We start from the raw sequence: 19,111 nt of genomic DNA, 5'->3' as shown, positions 1-19,111 counted from the left end.
AAGGTTGAGAAAATCAATAGCGAACACACTTGAATCTTTAAATTTTTTCCTGTCGGTGCCACCAAATATTATATATATATATATAATAATATATATATATATATATATATATATATATATATATATATATATATATATATATATCCCCAGATTCTGATACTCTCAATAATGTGTGCTATAGGATTTCTTAGCCAAGTATCGTCACAACTGGATGAGTGGTTGTTGAGGTAAATGCAAAACTGGCACACATATCCACAAGCCTCCATTATATCCATGTTGCAGGATAAAAAATATAATGTTATTCTTGATTTTTGTATACATTCTGTATGTCACCCAATACAGACAATTGTCACACTTAGCCAAGGGAATGTTTTACATTCCAGCACTACAGAAAAAGACACCTTACCACATGCCCTACCAACTGACGGAAAGGAAAGACCACCCAAAGCAACATATCACATATTGCTAATCTGATTCATCTATACAGCTCAACAATAAACAAATCATCTCAGCACTCAAGCTGCAATTACTGTAGAAATTTTAAAGTGTGTTTTTTCCCCTTGGGCTACAACCTTTTCAGTTACACAATCAATTAAACAACAGCAATAAATGCACATGTTTTAGCTGTTCTGGCTAAACAGTGCAACTGTAACCAAGTGGTGTAAATAAAGTAAACCCAGAGTACATGCATTGCACAACAAGATCTATATTCCAGAAGCACTGCTTCTCTAACAGGGAATGTTATCTGATGTTTGTGTGACTGCCTCGGTCTGTACTAATTGAACTAGAGCTATGGGGCAAATAACAGGAAGATATTTTGAGAGCAAGTATAAAAAAAAAAAAAAAAGAGCCTGAGAGATATTATCAGACACAACAAAGAACAACTATTAGAAGCTTAAAACAAAGTTTAAGGAGCAGTGGCTCCTCGGTCCCCTCCAGGCTGTTAAGAATGATTTCTGACTATAATGGGTGCTGGGTAGCATCCTGTCAGACAAACTAGCAATCAATGTCAGATGTTGAATAATGTTCAATACCGTAAATGCCCAAAGCAGCCTTGCAGGTACAATAATGCAGAATCTAATGTGTGTTTTGTAGGAAAGTTTACTTGAGTGAAAAACAACAATTTTGTATTAGGTGGCATCGCTGGACATATTCGCATTTTATTTTTCTCTCTTAGTAACTTATCCAGCACATATACTTTTTGTTTGTTTGTTTGTTTTATCAAAATCTTGGCAAGACAACTTCTGGTGTCCTTTAGAGTATACATTAAGAGTTTTAAAATGTTAAACAAAATGTTATTAAAAAATGATAACAGAATGGGATATAGAGTTACACATCACATTTATAATATGTTGCTTTTGGGTTTTAATAAAGAAAAAACTAAGATTTTTTATGCTGGTTTGTGAGAAATAATTTACATTTTAATTTAAACAATAACATAACTTTAAATAGTGCAAATGAAAATACAATGTATTTTTTATTTTTTTAAAGAGATAAACTAAATGATTTATTGCACTGATTATTTTTTCATTTTAATACATGGAATCATGCACCAAATAAAAGGTCTAATAAAAGGTGAGGCTTTCCACAGTCAATAAACCTAAAAGAAATCTTTGAAATCCATTTATATTATAGCAATGGCACACTCATACTTCTTTTGTCTGGGTTGCATAGTCCATAAAAACAGACTGGTGCTCCTAAATAATATTGATTCTACTCTGAATAAAGCATGCTGAACATAAAGTTGAAAAAGGGTTTAGGAAACTATTATGAAACACTCTTTAGTCTGTGACCTTGAGGACAAAAAAAAAAAGATTAGAGAGACAGGCCAGTGCTACACCTGTGATCTATGTTATTTTAAAGATATCTTCTCCCAAGCAATTCCCTGCAGTGAGGTGTGTAAAACTGAGCAATTTAGAAAACCAGGTCTTAGACTTTAGATTGTTATTTACTCAATTACCTGAGGTAAATGAACAGCAATTTGGAAAGGAAGCAGCTTTTCACACAGTATAGTCAAGCAGCCAGTGAGGATAGGTACCCCTGAAGACTTTCAGATGAAACAGACAGTTTCTAAGACACCTACTCTCAACTTTGAAATAAAGAGGGCAAGCCTGAGTCCCCGAGTGTGAATTTTACTGTTAATAATGTACTCCTAACAGATTGCGAAAATCAATGACAAGACCAACAGGGGGCCTGTTTTGTTCAGCACACGTTCTCTTGTCAGGCCGTGATTAATGCTGTGCTCTGTAGAGGGAGACATTACATCCAACTTCAACAGAACTAAATTTCACCCCAGGGGCAGGATTCTCATTTAAACATCTCTATTTGGAGTGACATTTGTCCTTTTGTTTTCAAGCAGTTTCCCCAGAAATTCTGTAAGTTGACTCCATGACCCACAAATGGCCCATTGCTTTTGGGTTGTCATATTTCCGATCCTCTTGGCTGAGTCAGTGGGGCTGTATGAGTATGATGCTGCTGAATGTTCTGGGGAAGCACACTCCCAGAGACAGCAGCAGGTGCTGAGCCCCCAGTTGCGTTGTTGATACCAGCCTTCAGTAGTCGAGATTAAAATCACAGATGTGGTAATTCAAGTTAATGGTTTATATACTGACTACAACAATGCTTCTTTTGTGTTAACAGCCCTTTGACAGATTACAAAACACTGGTAAGATTATTACACAACAAACAGAAAAGTTAGTCAGATAAAGAAGACAGCTTGTTTCTTATATTAACTACATGCTTAACCTAACAAGTAACAGAAAGATAAACACATGCATAATACACACATTCCAATGATCTTGGGTGGTCTTAATAACAAGTCCTACTATTTTTTTTTTTTTTTTTTTTACATTAAAATACAATGTTGTTTTTCTTTAAGCAACCCAAGTAATTGAACAAATCCACAGAGACTGAAATAATCACTGCACTTCACATTAACCTAGCTACGAACACAGGATGCATTAGTTTATCAAACCACATTTCTTTGTAATTATAAGCAAATTGTATTTAAGTTTACTATGTGCCTCCAAAGAAATCAATGGAGTTTGGCTGCAGGCTGCACTTTGCCTGCATGTGGTAGTCATTGTGTGCACTTCTAATAGTGTGTATCGTTCTTTATTATTATGCATTGGAAATAATTATTTAGTAAATAACAGACTAGTGTGGATAGACTGCTTCCAGGCTCAAAGCAATAAACCTTGATGAAAAAAACAAAATAGCTATATGAGAACCATTTCGCATCCTCTGGAATACTCTTGCGGCCCTAATTAGGATTGGGTATACAGCTCTTTATGGCCCGACTGGCCATCATTATTTGTTAAGCAGCATGTCACTGCTTCTAAATTGCTTTTTTTTTTCTTTTTTTTTCGAGCAACACAGATACATTTCTGGGGACACCTATCATATTGCATTATTCACATAGTGGTAATGAAGTTCTGCAAAAGCAAAGGACATATTTAAGAGACAGGCGCAGGCCTTGCAGTTTGACTTCAGGGAACCCAAGCAGGTTATTAGGATGACAATCAAGGAGGGAAAGAAAAGAAGCTACATTCAAATGTAAATGCATTTTCAGGAAATTAACTGTTTTTGCTAGTTAGTAGAAAACAACATTCTTCAGTGTCTAGGTAATAATAAACTAATCACATGACCTGTGAACTGCATAACAGCTCTTTAAAAGTTTACCGCTTCATAGGTTATAATGTATTTATTACTGTTATTACTGAATAAGTCACAGAAGAATGTGTGAGTCAGAAAGTCAGAATAGTAGGAGTAATATATTATAATATAATATATATATATATATATATATATATACTGGAGAGGAGGTCATAGTGGGAAAAACTGAAGGCCCCTGAGGGTATATCTTTGATTCCGGTTACTCAACTGGGGCAGGGGTGCCCGTCCCCACTCTAGACGACCATGTACCTCCGGCCCTGGCTGCACTTATTTACCGTAAAACTTAAAATAATTGCTGGGTCTCAAATAATCGCCTGTCTCCAATACGTGCCGGGTCTGCTGGCAAATATTGTACATTGCCATTGAAGCTGAGGAAGATGAGAAGGAGCTTGAGTGTAATGAACTGCTAATAAATGACAGTGATGAAAGTGATTCTCAGGATTAATAAATAGGTAGGCCTACATGTAATGCATATTTGTTTAATGCAGTTATTACATTATTAAAGTTTTGATAATTTTAAACTTGCTGAAAATGGGACCGATACAAACCTCTTGGCGTATTTTAACGTGTTTTGTTGTATTAAAAATGTACAAGTTTAAGATTAAACAATACATTATTTTTGATAATGATACTTACTGCTTTTATTGTTCATTTTTAAAAACGTTTAATTGAAGTTTTACAGTAATCTGCTTTTCATCCAACATGGATGCATTCCATCCACTCACACAGTCTACTAGCGCAAGGTTTCTCAAATGAGCTTTCATTCAGCACAGTTCCCGCTGCTTGCATTCTGTTTCCTCATACTGCTTCTGTTAGCTGCTATTGAACACCATTAACATCAGTATAATCACTGCATGATGATGGGCCAAGCTTTCATTCTGATCAGATTTCATTCTGGCATTCGTCACAAATCTCTGCCGATTTTGCTTTGTGTCAATGCTCATTTGTTGATCAACAAGTGAAGACCTTAGCAGTGCAACATGAAAACAGTGGTGTGGAGTAATTATCATTATTATGAATTAATAATTTTTTTCTTTACTGTGGCTGAGAATATTTGAATATTCAAATGCCCATTGCTGCACATGAATTTGAAGGCAAAAATCCATGGCAGTGTTCACCATAAATTACATAGCTGATAAATATTAGAAATAATTATCATAACGCGTTTTGCCTTGCACTAATTTACCGCATTGCCAGAATTTGCACTTTTAAACGAGTCCATGCCCTCCCACTGCCAACCGTGGGGTGACAGACTAGCAGCTCGCAGCCCTGGAGGTGCTGGTTGGTCTGAGTCCAGGCTATTCCACTGCCAACCGTGGATGGGAGTTCCCAAGGGGCGGCGCACAATTAGCAGAGCGTCGCCTGGGTGGGGAGGGCTTAGGTCGGTCAGGGTGTGCTCAGCTTACCACACACCAGCGATCCTGGTGGACTGGCCGGGCACCTGCGGGCTTGCCTGTAAGCTTCCCAAAGCTGCGCTGTCCTCCGACACTGTAGCTCTGAGGTGACCACCTGGTGGGCCTGCAGAGTGAATAAAATTGGTTGGCTGACGGCAAACGTTTCGGAGGAGAGCGTGTGTTCGTCTTCGCCACTCCCAAGTCAGCTGGGGGTGGTAACGGTGAGACAAGCCTAAAATAATACAATTGGCTTTTTCAAAATGGGGTAAAAGTCAACTACAGACTAATAAATAAAATAAAAAAAACAGGATTAACAAAGCGATGCTTCAGATTTGGTAAGTGAGTCAGAATAGGGATATAGATGGAGGTGAGCTTCACACTTTTCAAACACTGGCCCAACGTGCAAGGCACATGTTAAGCAAATGATCAACATTTTTTTTTTTGTGATCCTAGTATTTTCTGTTATGAGGACTGCAATAAACAGGAAAAAAAATGGTGAAGTGTTTTTTTCTTTGTACAATGCCCCCTTATCTAAAACAATCTGAAGAGTTTATTTAAATTAAATGTGAGTTTTCACTTGTGTGCACATCTAAAAAAAAAGGCAGATGTAAACCACAATAATGATATTACTTTATGAAAATGTGTCACTTTGTTTCTTGTGCAGAAATCACAATACCAGGGATAAAATACATTTTTAAAAAGTTGACTTTTATACAGTTTCTGCCTGAAAAATATTTGGTGGTAATTAATCTACACAGAAACACAACAGAGAAGCACACAGAACATATTATTATAAGATAGGTAATAAGTACAAAATAAATTTAAAAAAACAGGGTTATATGTTCTAACCCAAGGCTATTAATGTAGCATAGCCAGGTCCTGTTGTATATGCATACTCAGGGTCTGGAAAGTATGGCGATGATTTCAGAGAATACTATGGAGATTAAAATGGCCAATGACATCATTAGTAGTCGTAGTACCCATTACATAAAAAAAAAAAAAAAAAAAAAAAAAATTGAGGGGTATTTTAGCCCCTATTGTGCATTGTTTGACTTAGACCTTTTTGTATAATTTTTTCATAGCACATAGTTATTTTTTTATACAATTTTTTATAACATCATCCCTTTTCTAGGATATCTTGAAACAAAACAACATAAATAAATGTTTGCATATGAGTACCTGCACCTTTTTGTTGAGAATTTCACCCCTGAAGAGGGAACTGTATTGCCCGAAGCAAAAGTCCTGGAGGTAATTATAGTTCTTCCCAAGGGGCCTTTAGTTTCACACTATGTGCCGAGGTCTGCAGTCCATATTTGCTTTTTGGGGTTTTTTGTTTTTTTAAATTGAGTCGTTTGCCAATTTTTTTTTTTTGTTGTTGTTGTTATTTTCTCCCAGTTTGAAATGCCCAATTATTATTTAGGCTCAGCTCACCGATACCACCCCTGCGCTGACTCGTGAGTGGCGAAAATGAACAAACGCTCTCCTCTGAAGCGTGTGCCATCAGCCGACCGCTTCTTTACACACTGCGAATTCACCATGCAGCCATCCAGGAGCTACAGCGCCGGAGGACAACACAGCTCCCGGACAGCTTACAGGCAAGCCCGCAGGCGCCTGGCCAGACTACAGGGGTCGCTGGTGCACGGTGAGCTAAGGACACCCTAGCCGACCTAAGCCCCCCCTCCCCTCGGGACCCCCCACCCACCACCCCACCCCCCCCCCCCCCCCCAACGGCCAATTGTTGTTTGTTTTAGTCAAGAAAGTAAGTGAGGCAAGATTGTATACTAAATATGATTTTATATATTTTGTTTAAATATAGCTGTCACAGAACAAATAAAGAAATAACTTTCTCACTGTGGCATAGAATCTCTGAGGTCAATTGAGTATGTGAAAGTCATATTAATTTCAACAGGTTGGATTTGTTTGAATTTTAGGAAGTCAGAAAACACTGAAAGTTAAGTTTTTATGACGACTTTAGTGTTTGTAGCACCTTTGTTTTGTAGTATGTTTTGTAATTTATTTTCTGTCCAGCAAGACAGATACGCCATTTTGCTTTGAGTGAAGAGAGGAAAGATGCTCAGCATGATGACGTAATTTGAGAGAGTTTGTAAAAAAAAAAAAAAAAAAAACTATTCATCATATGTAGCATCACAGGAGCAATAGTTGGTATTTCTTTTTAACCAATCACATGCCAGAATTTATGAGGATATATATATATATATATATATATATATATATATATATATATATATATATATATCATAGTAGTTATACATAGTAGTTTTAAATAAACGGGAATTAATATCCAGTTAATTCCCGTTATTTAAAACTACAAATATATAGATGTAATAGTTCAAGCAAATATAGAAATAAATTAAGAAATTGATGTAACCTGCTGAGTATCGGGCATCTAATGTGTTAGTACTAATTATATAAAAAATAATAAATACTAATTATAAATAACTCATTAAAAAAACAGAATAGTCTGAACCATCCTTGTATTTTCATGAATTCATATTTTAAGTGTCAACTTCCTCTTGGTTTTCAATCCTTTCCAAGAAAAACACGTCACAGCATTTCTACTTCTTTCCCGCTTTTGATAAACTGCCATCGATGTGGGTTGGCGAAACAAACAAAAAAATATATAACTTTGAGAATTTTCCATTTTGCTCCCTCTTAGTCTACCTTGCAATTATTTTGCCAAGGACAGTGACCTTTACAACCAAGAGCAGTCAAAAAACTAAAATCTCACTGTACCATCTCTAAATGATTCTCCTGCATGTTTTAATAGAGACGAGGTACAAGTTGTCTGAACGATGGACAGAAGGAGTTTGGTTTTAGCTTTACAATGATGCTATATTTCCTTGGCAGGCTGCTACAGGCTTCGTATCTGAGAGCCAAGCTACTCTTTCGGCAGTCATGACTAGTGCCCAGTAACAAGTGTTTATTTTAAGCTCTGCCTTGCAGGCTTACTTATGTGACACTTAAATGGAAAATGTTTCACAACACAGATGCAGCTCAACAGTAAGAATCCATATCTTGTTTATCAAAAAATCTGAATGTATTGTGGCACAGCAAACATGAGTATTGTCTAATAAATAAACATTTTCCATTCTCACCACCAGATGAAGGCAACTTAGTGCCTTTAATGCTCAAGTATTGTCAAATATATTTCACATACTTCTAGCTGATTTCTTGTGGAGGGAAGAGAGTCTACCATAAAGGCATATACAATTGTACAGCAGTTTTATTCTGCCTATTTAGATGCCTTTCATGTATCTTGGAAAACTGAATTTTAACTCCTCATTACATTGTGTAGATATTGGCGCAGTGCATCATAACAGAAGGAAATACTTTCCTTAAAATGAATGAATAAATTAATATATAAATGCAAAATAAATACAGATCAGTGTTAATTTTTTGTGTGTGAGGAGATGTAAATTAACCTAATTTGTATATCAGATTCTTTCACAAGTCAACCATAAAACTTACTATACTGTTCTATTTGTCATATTTACAGTTGACTTTTACAGCCAATTGTTTATTTTTTGCATTTATGTTTATATACCACACACAGTTATTTTGGTATGATCTGTTCAGTTATTTTAATTGTTTAAATGCGCTCAAGTTGCCAGGCTGAACCTGATAGAGCAGTCTAACAAGACTTGCACAAATCAGGCCAAAAGTAAAATACAAAACTGTGAGTCATTGAAACACACCTGATACATTATCAAAGTAATTCATCCAAGTATTTGAAAAAAAATGTCAGAAAGCGACCTCTTGATCAGTGTAGTCTAAATAGTACTGGCGATTTAATATTACACAGCAGTCAGTGGTTTACAAGATTACAGCGTGGGGTACATTTGCAAGAGACTACAGTATCTTTTGTTTGTAGCGCCTTTTTTAATCGGTATGATTTCCTTGAAAAAGAGTGCCTTCCATCTGCCTTTGATGTTAATGCTGAACATTAAACTCCTACAGTGAATAGCTCCCTTCCTTCTGAAAGTGACATGGCTAGATACAACAGATGATAATGACAGTAATCTGCTGTTAAACATGGTTTGAGGGGATTCTGGAAATTTCATAATTGAATGTTAATCTCTTAAAATATATAAACTTTCCACCAGATGGTATTAGTGTCCTTCCTAATACTTCACCTGGCTCTGGAAGCGATATTTACCATCACACAGGGGTATCCTTTTTTAAAATGAAGCCTGCTTTTCTGATCATGAAAGTTATATGAATCTGCACAACCAACGCTTGTACTGGGTGCTATTTGCTGTTCTGGTTAACTTCCAGCACAATGTCTCCAGTTAAACTGAGATAAAGTTCAGGTTTGGACTAATACTTGTGTCTTGAAAGTTATACTGTATGTATTTAAAACATGGTGCTCACATTTCTGCTGGCTGTAATATTACACCTCCAATTTATATACATGGAAAGTGTGCGATTGGAAATATATTTCTTCCATAAGCTATCTTTTTTTCTTCTAAATAATAAAAATAAAGACTAGTTTTAAATTAAATTGTGCCGCAAATTCTGACTATACGGTACATACAATGGGCCCTTTGGCCACATGAAATGATTTTGTCTGACTGCCACACACCAAATAACCCCCTGAGTTACAATTGTTTGCCACACAACCCAAAGACTAACCTCTTTTATCCCTGTCTCAGGGCGTTAATGTCGCAATCGAAGAGTAGTAAAGCGCACAAGAGGATTTAGGTAGTTTGAGAGGGGTGGTGATCTCTCTACTGCTGAGGAATAATTTGGCAATGGAATGGAAAGACATGTTTGATGAAAAGGCACTTGTGGTCCAATTCAAGAGTGAGGAAACATCCAAACCCCCTGTGTTTACTGATTGCTAATTGTGAAAGTCATAAAAAAGACATTCTGGAGCAAGCTCAACACGGCGGATGTGTTGCCTTAAATTTGCTGTAGCTATTTTAAAAGGGCTTGTTTACTCACTGTGATGGTGGGCAGTTATCTACACAGCGTGGCTCCCAAATTTGCTGGAAAAAGAGGAAAGCGTCTCGACTTTGTCAGCTGAAACAGAAATCATTGATTTACATGTCCCCCACCTAACCACAAAATCCTTCTCTTCAGCCAGACCTATCTGCACCTTCCAGTTTGTTTCCTGTTGTGAGACAAATTAACCTGCTGTGATTGAAAATGTTAGGTGAAGGACTAACTGCACCACTTTAATTTTTCTTTAAGTGGTCCAATTTTGTCGCATCTACATGCATTTACCTCACATACCTTCCTTTTCTTTTTTGCCAAATTCATGTCCTGCGTGGTGTGAATATAAGTATTACAATTCCAAGGCAATCTACAGATTATCACTAATAGCACAATGGCTAATGTACTTTTTTGCAGCACTCTGAATTCAGAACAGCCTGGTTAACAGCGACCTAAGTGTGATAATGGCAATTACGTCGATATGTGGTCCTTTGACACCACAAAAAGCTTCATATTTAGTGTACTGATACACTGGTAAAATACATTCCTGGGAAATAACTTAAAGCTACATTACTGTGACTTGGACAGGCGACCAACAAAACCTCCAGTAAAAAAAAAAAAAAAACAACCTGAAACTAAATTCATCACCATAATTAAAGTTCTAAAGTCCCTTATAGAAGTCCTTAGTTGCTGGACACTTACATAGTAAATAATCAAATAATTGCTAGGGTTCAGCACTTTATGTGTCAGTCAAAATCTAGATAACTACAGATCATTTCAACTATAATACTTTATTGAACTTCCACAGACACTAAACATGCTGTAAGCTGTACCATCTTCTCATTAACACCCCCATTATTAAAGAATATCTTCATTAATTGTAAATCGTATCCAAGCTAGATTGGAGTATTGATTTTGAAGAGGAATACAAATAGAAGCGGAGATATCCCTCTTAGCCAAAGACAAACAGCAGCTGCAGTTTGAGGCAAATAAATGCATTGTCAATCTCCACACAAAGCTTATGGCTTTTTTATGAAAAGTATATTTGGCTGAACCAAATAACTAAAAATCATATATGTGAGTGTCTACTGGAATAAACAACGTTAACTCGTAGAAACAAGTTCTAAAGCACAGCTTTATTAAAACCAGATTGAGTTTAGGTTGGGAATGTGAGAATCACAGCAGGGCTACAAAAACTGCATGGAACGTAATTTTGGATCCTTCTGTTTTATTTGTTACCAATGATGACTAAAATAAAGGTCATTTTCTGGTGAAAATTTGCAATGGTTTACCTGTATCGAACTACAAAAAAGAAAGTTGTTTTTAAAGTTAAGCAATTAAGACCTCTAATCCTTCTCTCAAAAAACACAAAAACGCACACCCTGGGTCTTTGTTGTCGTAGTAACAAAAGAGAAGACAGGTTTTTCAGAAAATGAGGAGCAATTCTAGGAGACTGTCACGCATTTCAAGATCTTGAAAATAAAAGAAGACACATTACACTTTAGCTAAGCCATTTTCAAATGGACTTTGATATGTTTTTTTTCAACATTTCAGCGACAAAGTTCACAAATCACTGTAACTCGGGTAATTATTTGCTTTCCCACAAAGTCATCTAAGTAAAATAAAACAAAACAAATAAAACAACCCGCACCATCACCTAATTAAAAAAAAGTAACACATTTTTCAAAAACTACTTATAAGGGATCCTCAGCATAAATTAAATGTCCCCACACACATCATCACAAAATAGTGAAAGTGTAGACACAGAGCCAGTCCACCTCCCTATTTTATCCTTTTGCAATCTCCCTTGCCCTTTCGGCCTAAGCTTCATTACAAATGGGAGACAGGCTGAAGTCTTCTCAATTGAGCTGGATCTGTGACTACTTTGATATGCTAATCAATTCCTTCAAACAGTAGGAATTCGCACTTCCATTAATTCAAACAATTTGCGCAGAATGATGTGAAATGGCACCTCTTTTTAAGGGAAACAGAACAAAGGGAGTGAATCACAGTGTGGCCAAAGAAATCAAACAACAGAACATTTGTTCTCCTGAATTCCTCCCTTCACTCAAATGCTGCACTGTTTTTTTTCTTTTCTGTTAAACATGTCTGTTGTGCAGCACAAATTTTAAATAAATGTGCCATCATTTTATCTGGGAACCACCGAACCTCAAAATATTATAGTTTATCAGTCATCTGTGAAGTACAATTATGAAAACAATTCTGTAACATTTGATAAAAGAATAAATTTAAAAAAACGGCAAGTCACATTTTAAAGTTATTTTTTTCAAATTCTGCCATTACTTAAAAAAATGCAGATACTGTGCACTGTAAAAAAAACAATAAAGAAAAAAAGCAAGTTCTAAAGAAAATCTGAAGCATTTTGTTACACATACGAGTTTTGTTTTAGAGTAAGCTAATGTATATTAAAGCTATTATATTCTGCCAATGTGTTGTTTTTAAAGTAATTTTAGAGTTTTAAATAATTTTAAAATCGCAGTGCTCTATCTTTGTTTTATTTGACTTTTTTTAAAACTAATAAGGACTGTTATTCCAGTTCTAGTTAACACAATTTAATTTATTTTCTATGCTCTTCATATTTAAATAACTATGGGTTTTGTGTAGTTTCTATCAATTGCAAATCCAAATATTCCTTCAAATTTACCTTAACTAAAAACTTAAGCATGTATAGATTTATTTTTTTACTGATAATCATTATATTTGTGAAACAAAACATTTCAAATAAATATTGCATTATTTTGTAAATTTACGGAAAATCAGATACCCTTTGATATAAGTCTAATAAACCTAACCACGTATATGCAGCTGCTTTCATCCAGAATGCATGCTGAAAGTATACCTGAATGCATTCACATTAACCAGTACATATTAGACAGGCCTAAGTGTCATTGTGTGCATTTATGCCACAAAGCTTAGAGGAATATATGGATTTGAGCTGCACTTTTACATCAAAATCAGCAGTTTCACTACTCAATTTAAAAAACACTACACTTCAAGATAGCATTTTCACAATTAGTTTGCCTGCAAAAATCTAAATAATCTTAGGACTAAAATATGCCTCAGGTTTACACATGGATGCCGTGAAGTATTTGCATATTTGTAAATAATATACATGTGCAGTGTCAAGATCTAATTTGCACTGCTGCTCTGCGTTATTGCATAGTTCTTTGTAACATACACTCACCTATGTTTACTATTTAGCCAGAGTATTTACAAGGTGGAAGGGAACTGCTCTTTTTAAATACCAAGCTTAGCAGACATACAAAAAAATAAGGAAAAAAAAACCACACACTGTATATCTGGCAATTTATCATCTGAAGGGTTTCCTTTAGTGTATAGTGTATTTAGGTATAGGCCTTGAATAGTCAGATAGCTAGCCTTCTGAACTATTTTTTTCTTTTAAACACACAGTGACTCCTGCATCCTTCCCCGACACTGCATAATATTTACAAAACCAACAATTATTCCACAGAACTTTTCTTGCCATAACTTTAAAAGCATGAATTCCAATTAAATGGTGCTTTACTTGTTCTGGTTCATATGAAAGCTATATCCACCCTCCTAATCGTTTCCATTCATTCGGACTCTGAAAAAAGGCTGCCTACCAAATCAGTCCACATCTGGTTGTGTTTTGATTAACCATTTTTTCAATTAACCATGGCACCTCTTGGATCATTTTAATTACTTCGAACAGGCCGGTTCTGTTCTTTTTTAAAACATAATTCATGTTGAAACGTGCTTTCTATTTTTTTTGTTATCTGTTTGAATCCTTAAAGTTGTCCAGCGCCTGTCTAATTTGTTTAGTACCAGGAGTACTTCCACGTATACCTTCAGAGAACGATGAATGATTTAAAGAGTACAAATGTCAGTAAAAAGGAGCTTGAAGCTGTCTAAACTGAGCAAGGAATTTGACAGTATTTCTTAGTATTTAAGACTCCCCCAAAGTTAGGTTACAATACAACAGCTAGACCTCATCATTTGGTTAAAACGTTTTAGGCACACACAAAAGCAAACCAAAAAAAAAAAGAGAACCACAAATGAGAAAAAAAACATGCTCTTGTTTTGACTCTTACCTTTTTGAAAACAGTAAAATTGATTTTCTTTTTTTAGGAAAGGCAGATTCAGTCAAACAATCAAGCAAAGTAGAAGGCAGGCAAACTTGTAATAGGAACTCCAATGCAGCTCAATGCACAGCATGAAGTATGAAAGCAAAGCTCTGCAGCTCTGTTGCATGCTTTAGTTATCTGCGCAGATAGTGCTTTATCAGGCAGCAGATTTCTCTTGAAGTCCACACATTTCCGCAGTTTGAATACAGTGCTCCATGTCAAGCTATTAGTGGAACTAGAATGAAGAACAGTCTTTATTCTGGCTTTCTCTTACTGCCAAATAAAAAAAAAAAACTGCTGGAGAAACAGCAGAAAAAGGAGCTATGATTAGCTCAAAATTTCTTAAATGAAAGCTTTTTCCTCTGCCTTTCACTCTGCTGATGTGAATCCAATCTGTATTTCCCTGGTTGACAGTGAGGCCTTAAGTGTGATACAGTTTCAGCTCCTAACATTTGAGAAGCTCCGATTCACAAGGCTCTGGGAATGGCTTGAGACTAAGCAAGCAGCCAGCAAACAGATCCAGTGCAGAACAAAAAAAAAAAAAAAGCTGAGTGATTTGTATGCAGGCTCCCCTTCTGCATGAGCAAGCTTTGAATGAGTTGCAGGCAAGACCTGACAGAGATTCTCCCACCAGCACTGGACTGGAGTCTCCCTTCTCAAGCTCCAAAAGCAACTAATCATATAAACATATTTTCATGTATAGCAAGACTAAATCTCAGCTCCTTTTTAGCCCAGGCTATTGCAAAAAGAAGATTACAGACAACAAAGCACAAAAGCAAAGCAGATTATCTGTAAGTATATGCCACCACTGGTCATTTCCCACTCCATTTCAACTGCTACATGCCCTGTAATCTCTCTCACAGTAGGCAGTCCACCCTGCTCAACCAATGATTGAAGACCTATTCTTACAGTAAAACTAGTGCTACAGAAAAAAAAAAAAAACAGAGTAGATCCCTTTTTTCTCTAGCTGGACTCAATAAATACTGAAAAGGCATTGCGGCAATGATGAGAGGAAAGTTGAGCTGCCTGCCACAGAGGAGCTGTGGCTAAGGCAATCACTTGCTGATGAATTTGTCATCACTCATTCCAGGCACAGGTATTCATTTATTTTACTGTACTCTAAAACATCTCAGAAGATCACTGTATATCTCACAGCCCTTGTACTGAACAAAGTTTGGTCACACTTTATTTTAAGTGGCACCTTTTTTATTTATTAATTGCTCAGCACAAGCTTACAATAGTGTTGCTCATTTTTTGTTACCTGTTAGTTAATATATGTTAACCTATTTATGAATTAATAAAACAGTTTAGCAAACATCAGATCCAGATAATGTTAATGTTTGGATCAGGTTGTAATTTCATTACACCTTTTTTATTACAAGCATAGCACTATGTGTGCATAATCATCAAAATGCAAACATTAAAAAAACACATTTCATTTCGCAAATGATAATTCATAATAACAATTCAAATGGAATTCACAAAATGGATCTTAAATTTTATTTAAGAATTTTCTATATTTGTGTTGTGTTTCGTATGCTGCCCCACAAGTCACAATTTCCTTCTTAATTCTCTGAAAAACAGCAAATTTGTAACAAGCTATTTTCTATAAAAGAAAAGCATCATTTCTCACTGACAGAACTATCTTTTAACAAAACAGCACACTTGTAAAAATCTATGAATATCCACAAACATTTTATTGTTCAATGAAACCATGATCCCCTTCTATTTTAGTATCCATATGTTCACTAACAGTAAAGAAAAAAAATCCCTGGGATTACTACTCTGACTGGAGCTTTATGTCCAAATGCAGTACACTTGGCAAAGAGCTGGCATACACCTGGCTTTAATAAAAGACTACTTGAAACTGTTAGGGGAAATGTTAATTTAAGTAAAATTAACCAGGTGAAGGTGAAAGGATGAATGGGGCATACTTATGTTTTCATAAGCATAATTTTACATAATAATAGATCTTTTGCTATACAATAAGAGAAAACAGATGTATAAAAGGTCATCCAATGGCAGAAATTCATAGTTTGTGAAATAATGTTTATGTATAAGTACTACTGAAAGTAATAGCATATGTGGTTCCTTTAAACCAAATCTTTAAGTCTCAAACCTTTATATTTTTAATTCATCTATGGTTTTTTTTTTTTTTTTTTTTTTTTTTTTTTATGTGTCCATGTATCAATTGGAGACCACTAAGTAGCCATTCTCACTTTAATAATTGCAATTTTTATAATATTGTAAGCCAAGCAGATGGTGATCGTACAGAACCCTTTTGATTTGCAGTTAAGTTGTACTTTCATGGCATTACAGGAATTATGGAATTATTTCAGTTCTAAGGAAGAATACAATATGTAGGATTACAAAATACAAGTAAACCCAAAGAGGCTGTCAGCTACTCATACAATATGGTATTCACATAATGTTTTACTCCCTGCCTGCACTCAAGAGATTTGCTGTACATATTATGTATGGGAAATACACAAACCTATTAGGAAACTCACTCATAGTACTTGCAAATGAAATTGATAATATATTTCACGGTCTACCTTGAAAACACACGTTCCATTTGTTTTATGTTAAATGATTCTCTTACCGGTCATGACAATTTCACTTCAAATAAACAGAAGGAATGCATTACCTCAGTGGCTAGCAGAGGTTGCTGGGCTTCAAACATTTTAACCAGACTTTTTTTTTAACCGTTGGAAAACTGTTTTCAATTCAGATTTTCTTCACACTAAAAAAAAAACCTTTCGTTTCATCCAACAAAATTATGTTTGTGTTTAAAAAAAAAGAAGTTGATAAATCACGGTGTTGGCAAACCAAACATTGGAATTCACAGATTTTTTTTTTTTTTTCCTTTCCGACAAAGGCATGTAAATACCAATTCTTCAGTCAGGGCGTTTGTTTGTGTAGCTATCCTACATGTAAGACGTAGATCCTATTGATTAAAAAAGTAAAAGAAAATAATCTGAATAATAAACACATAAGTATGAGAAGGGGGAAATTATAGCAGAACATACTTTAAATGTAATATCCAAATGCATCTGTTCAACTGGAAAGTCTTAACATCATGCTTTTGTATCATAATCCTGAATGAATGTGAACAAATTAATTGCAATCTTTATCTGAAACCATTTAAAATATTATATTAACAAATATTATTATTATTGGTTCCATCCTTGAAGCTTTTCAGTTCCACTTCAATTCATGTTTTGAAACTAAAAAGGGGATGGCAGGCAGGGGAGGGCTTTTTCCCTTTAGTAGCCAGATGGACTACCACTTGCTTACTTGCTGTCAAGCTATTATATAGAATTCACAAAAATAATACACACTCCATGGAGTAGAAATGTTCCGAGATTAACCTTGTGTGCACTCCTAATATGTTTTGGGCAGCTTTGTCATTGAACACTTTAGTTTCTGAAATCCCTGGTGTACATTGATTCAGACTACAGATTGTGAACAGGTTCAGGTTGCTTTTGCCAAAAAACATAACAACACAATGTGTGGTTATAAATATTCACCAGATGTGAGCTCACTGACATTAATACAGTTCTTCAGTTTTTTGGGTTTTTTTCTGAACCCATTATTAGAGTTTTAGGCTTGGATATATATATATATATATTATATATATATATATATATATATATATATATATATATATATATATATGTGTGTGTGTGTGTGTTTGTGTGTGTGTGTATATATATATATATATATATATATATATATATATATATATATATATATATATATATAATTATCAAAGCTTAGTCTAAATCTTTAATGTGACCTTTTGGAACAACCAATTCACAGAGGAAAAAGCCAATCAGTCTACCAATCATAACACTACCACAGTAGCTTAGTTAATATTTATGTAGGCATGGGCAACTGGGCAACTTGGAGTTGTGACCTGTATCTAAGTTCCCGTCTGGCTCAAACAGTTGCCTTTCCAGACCAGTAATCGAAAGACTGCGCATTTAGGGAAGCAATTATATTTGTGTTACCCTCTGTATTTAATACTTCTATTTAGTCTCTTGGTTCAATGGCAATTTTTGCTAAACCTGTTCTCTCTCAAGCTGTAACTTCCTGCCATATAAACGGAATTGATTTCACTTGAGATGAAAAGGTTGACTGGATTTTTTTTAGGAACCTTCCATTACCAAATGTTGTAAAGATTCTATCACTTGGGAGAACAGCTTCTGGGTGAGGCTACCTTTTTCCTCCTGACATTTTACTTAAAAGCATTCTGTGTGTTTCACTCTACCTATCTGTAAAATGTTGTGTTCCTAATATTGAGTGTTTAGTGTTTCACCTGGTTAATCAAAGAAAAGGCAAGGCTGACTTTATGTGAACAAAAAGACACAAAAGCTCCCGTTTTCTCATTGGAAATAGTGATAGTTCAAAATATCACTGTCCTGGTCACAAAAGTAAAGTTTGTGGGGAATAATAGCCATTTTCTATACTTTTGAGGCATAAGCAATTAGGAAATAACACTTACTACCCAGGAACAAAAACTGTGTTATATAGTGTTATCAGTAAAGCAGCATTCGGTGCACTTAGTTTTATTACAGTTATAAATGTCTGCTTACATCTGTAAGGGTAGTTTTAAATCTCTTACTCCTACCAATGACACACCAAAAAGCAATTTTCAGTCTACAAATAAGAGCTGCAGTCTTCTGGGAATATACAAACCATTGGATCTACTGAGTGCTTGTTATACAGCGGGATTAATCATGGGAATATACAAACCATTGGATTTACTGAGTGCTTGTTATACAGCGGGATTAATCATTAAAGACTTGCAATGAGTGCAAAAATCCATTCCCGTGAATCTGTTCCTTGTTTCCTTAAAATTAAAGGAATCTCATTAGATAGTGTCTGTAAGTTACTGAGGGATGTTGAGTAGATTTTTCTTTCCAGCATTCGGATTTGCAATAAGCTTGTGAGTAT

General features: G+C 35.3%; 1 protein-coding gene across 11 annotated transcripts in view; it reads right to left on the bottom strand.

Moving 5' to 3' along the window:
• Positions 1-14,699, bottom strand: part of LOC121326868 (adhesion G protein-coupled receptor L2-like) — a 108,613-nt gene extending 93,914 nt beyond the window's left edge. For 3 of the 11 annotated variants that reach the window (XM_041270460.1, XM_041270462.1, XM_041270461.1), the window contains exon 1: positions 14,120-14,697. The gene's annotated coding sequence lies outside the window, so the exon portion shown is untranslated. Of the gene's footprint in view, positions 1-14,119 lie in introns of all 11 variants that reach the window. The other 8 variants (XM_041270458.1, XM_041270459.1, XM_041270464.1 and 5 more) reach the window with 5 other exon arrangements.
• Between the last annotated feature and the right edge of the window lie 4,412 nt (positions 14,700-19,111).

This window comes from Polyodon spathula, chromosome 14 (genome assembly GCF_017654505.1).
Source record: "Polyodon spathula isolate WHYD16114869_AA chromosome 14, ASM1765450v1, whole genome shotgun sequence".
Lineage (NCBI taxonomy): Eukaryota > Metazoa > Chordata > Actinopteri > Acipenseriformes > Polyodontidae > Polyodon > Polyodon spathula.
The sequence above is the reverse complement of the archived record's forward strand: the minus strand, read 5'-3'. Positions and strand labels throughout refer to the sequence as shown.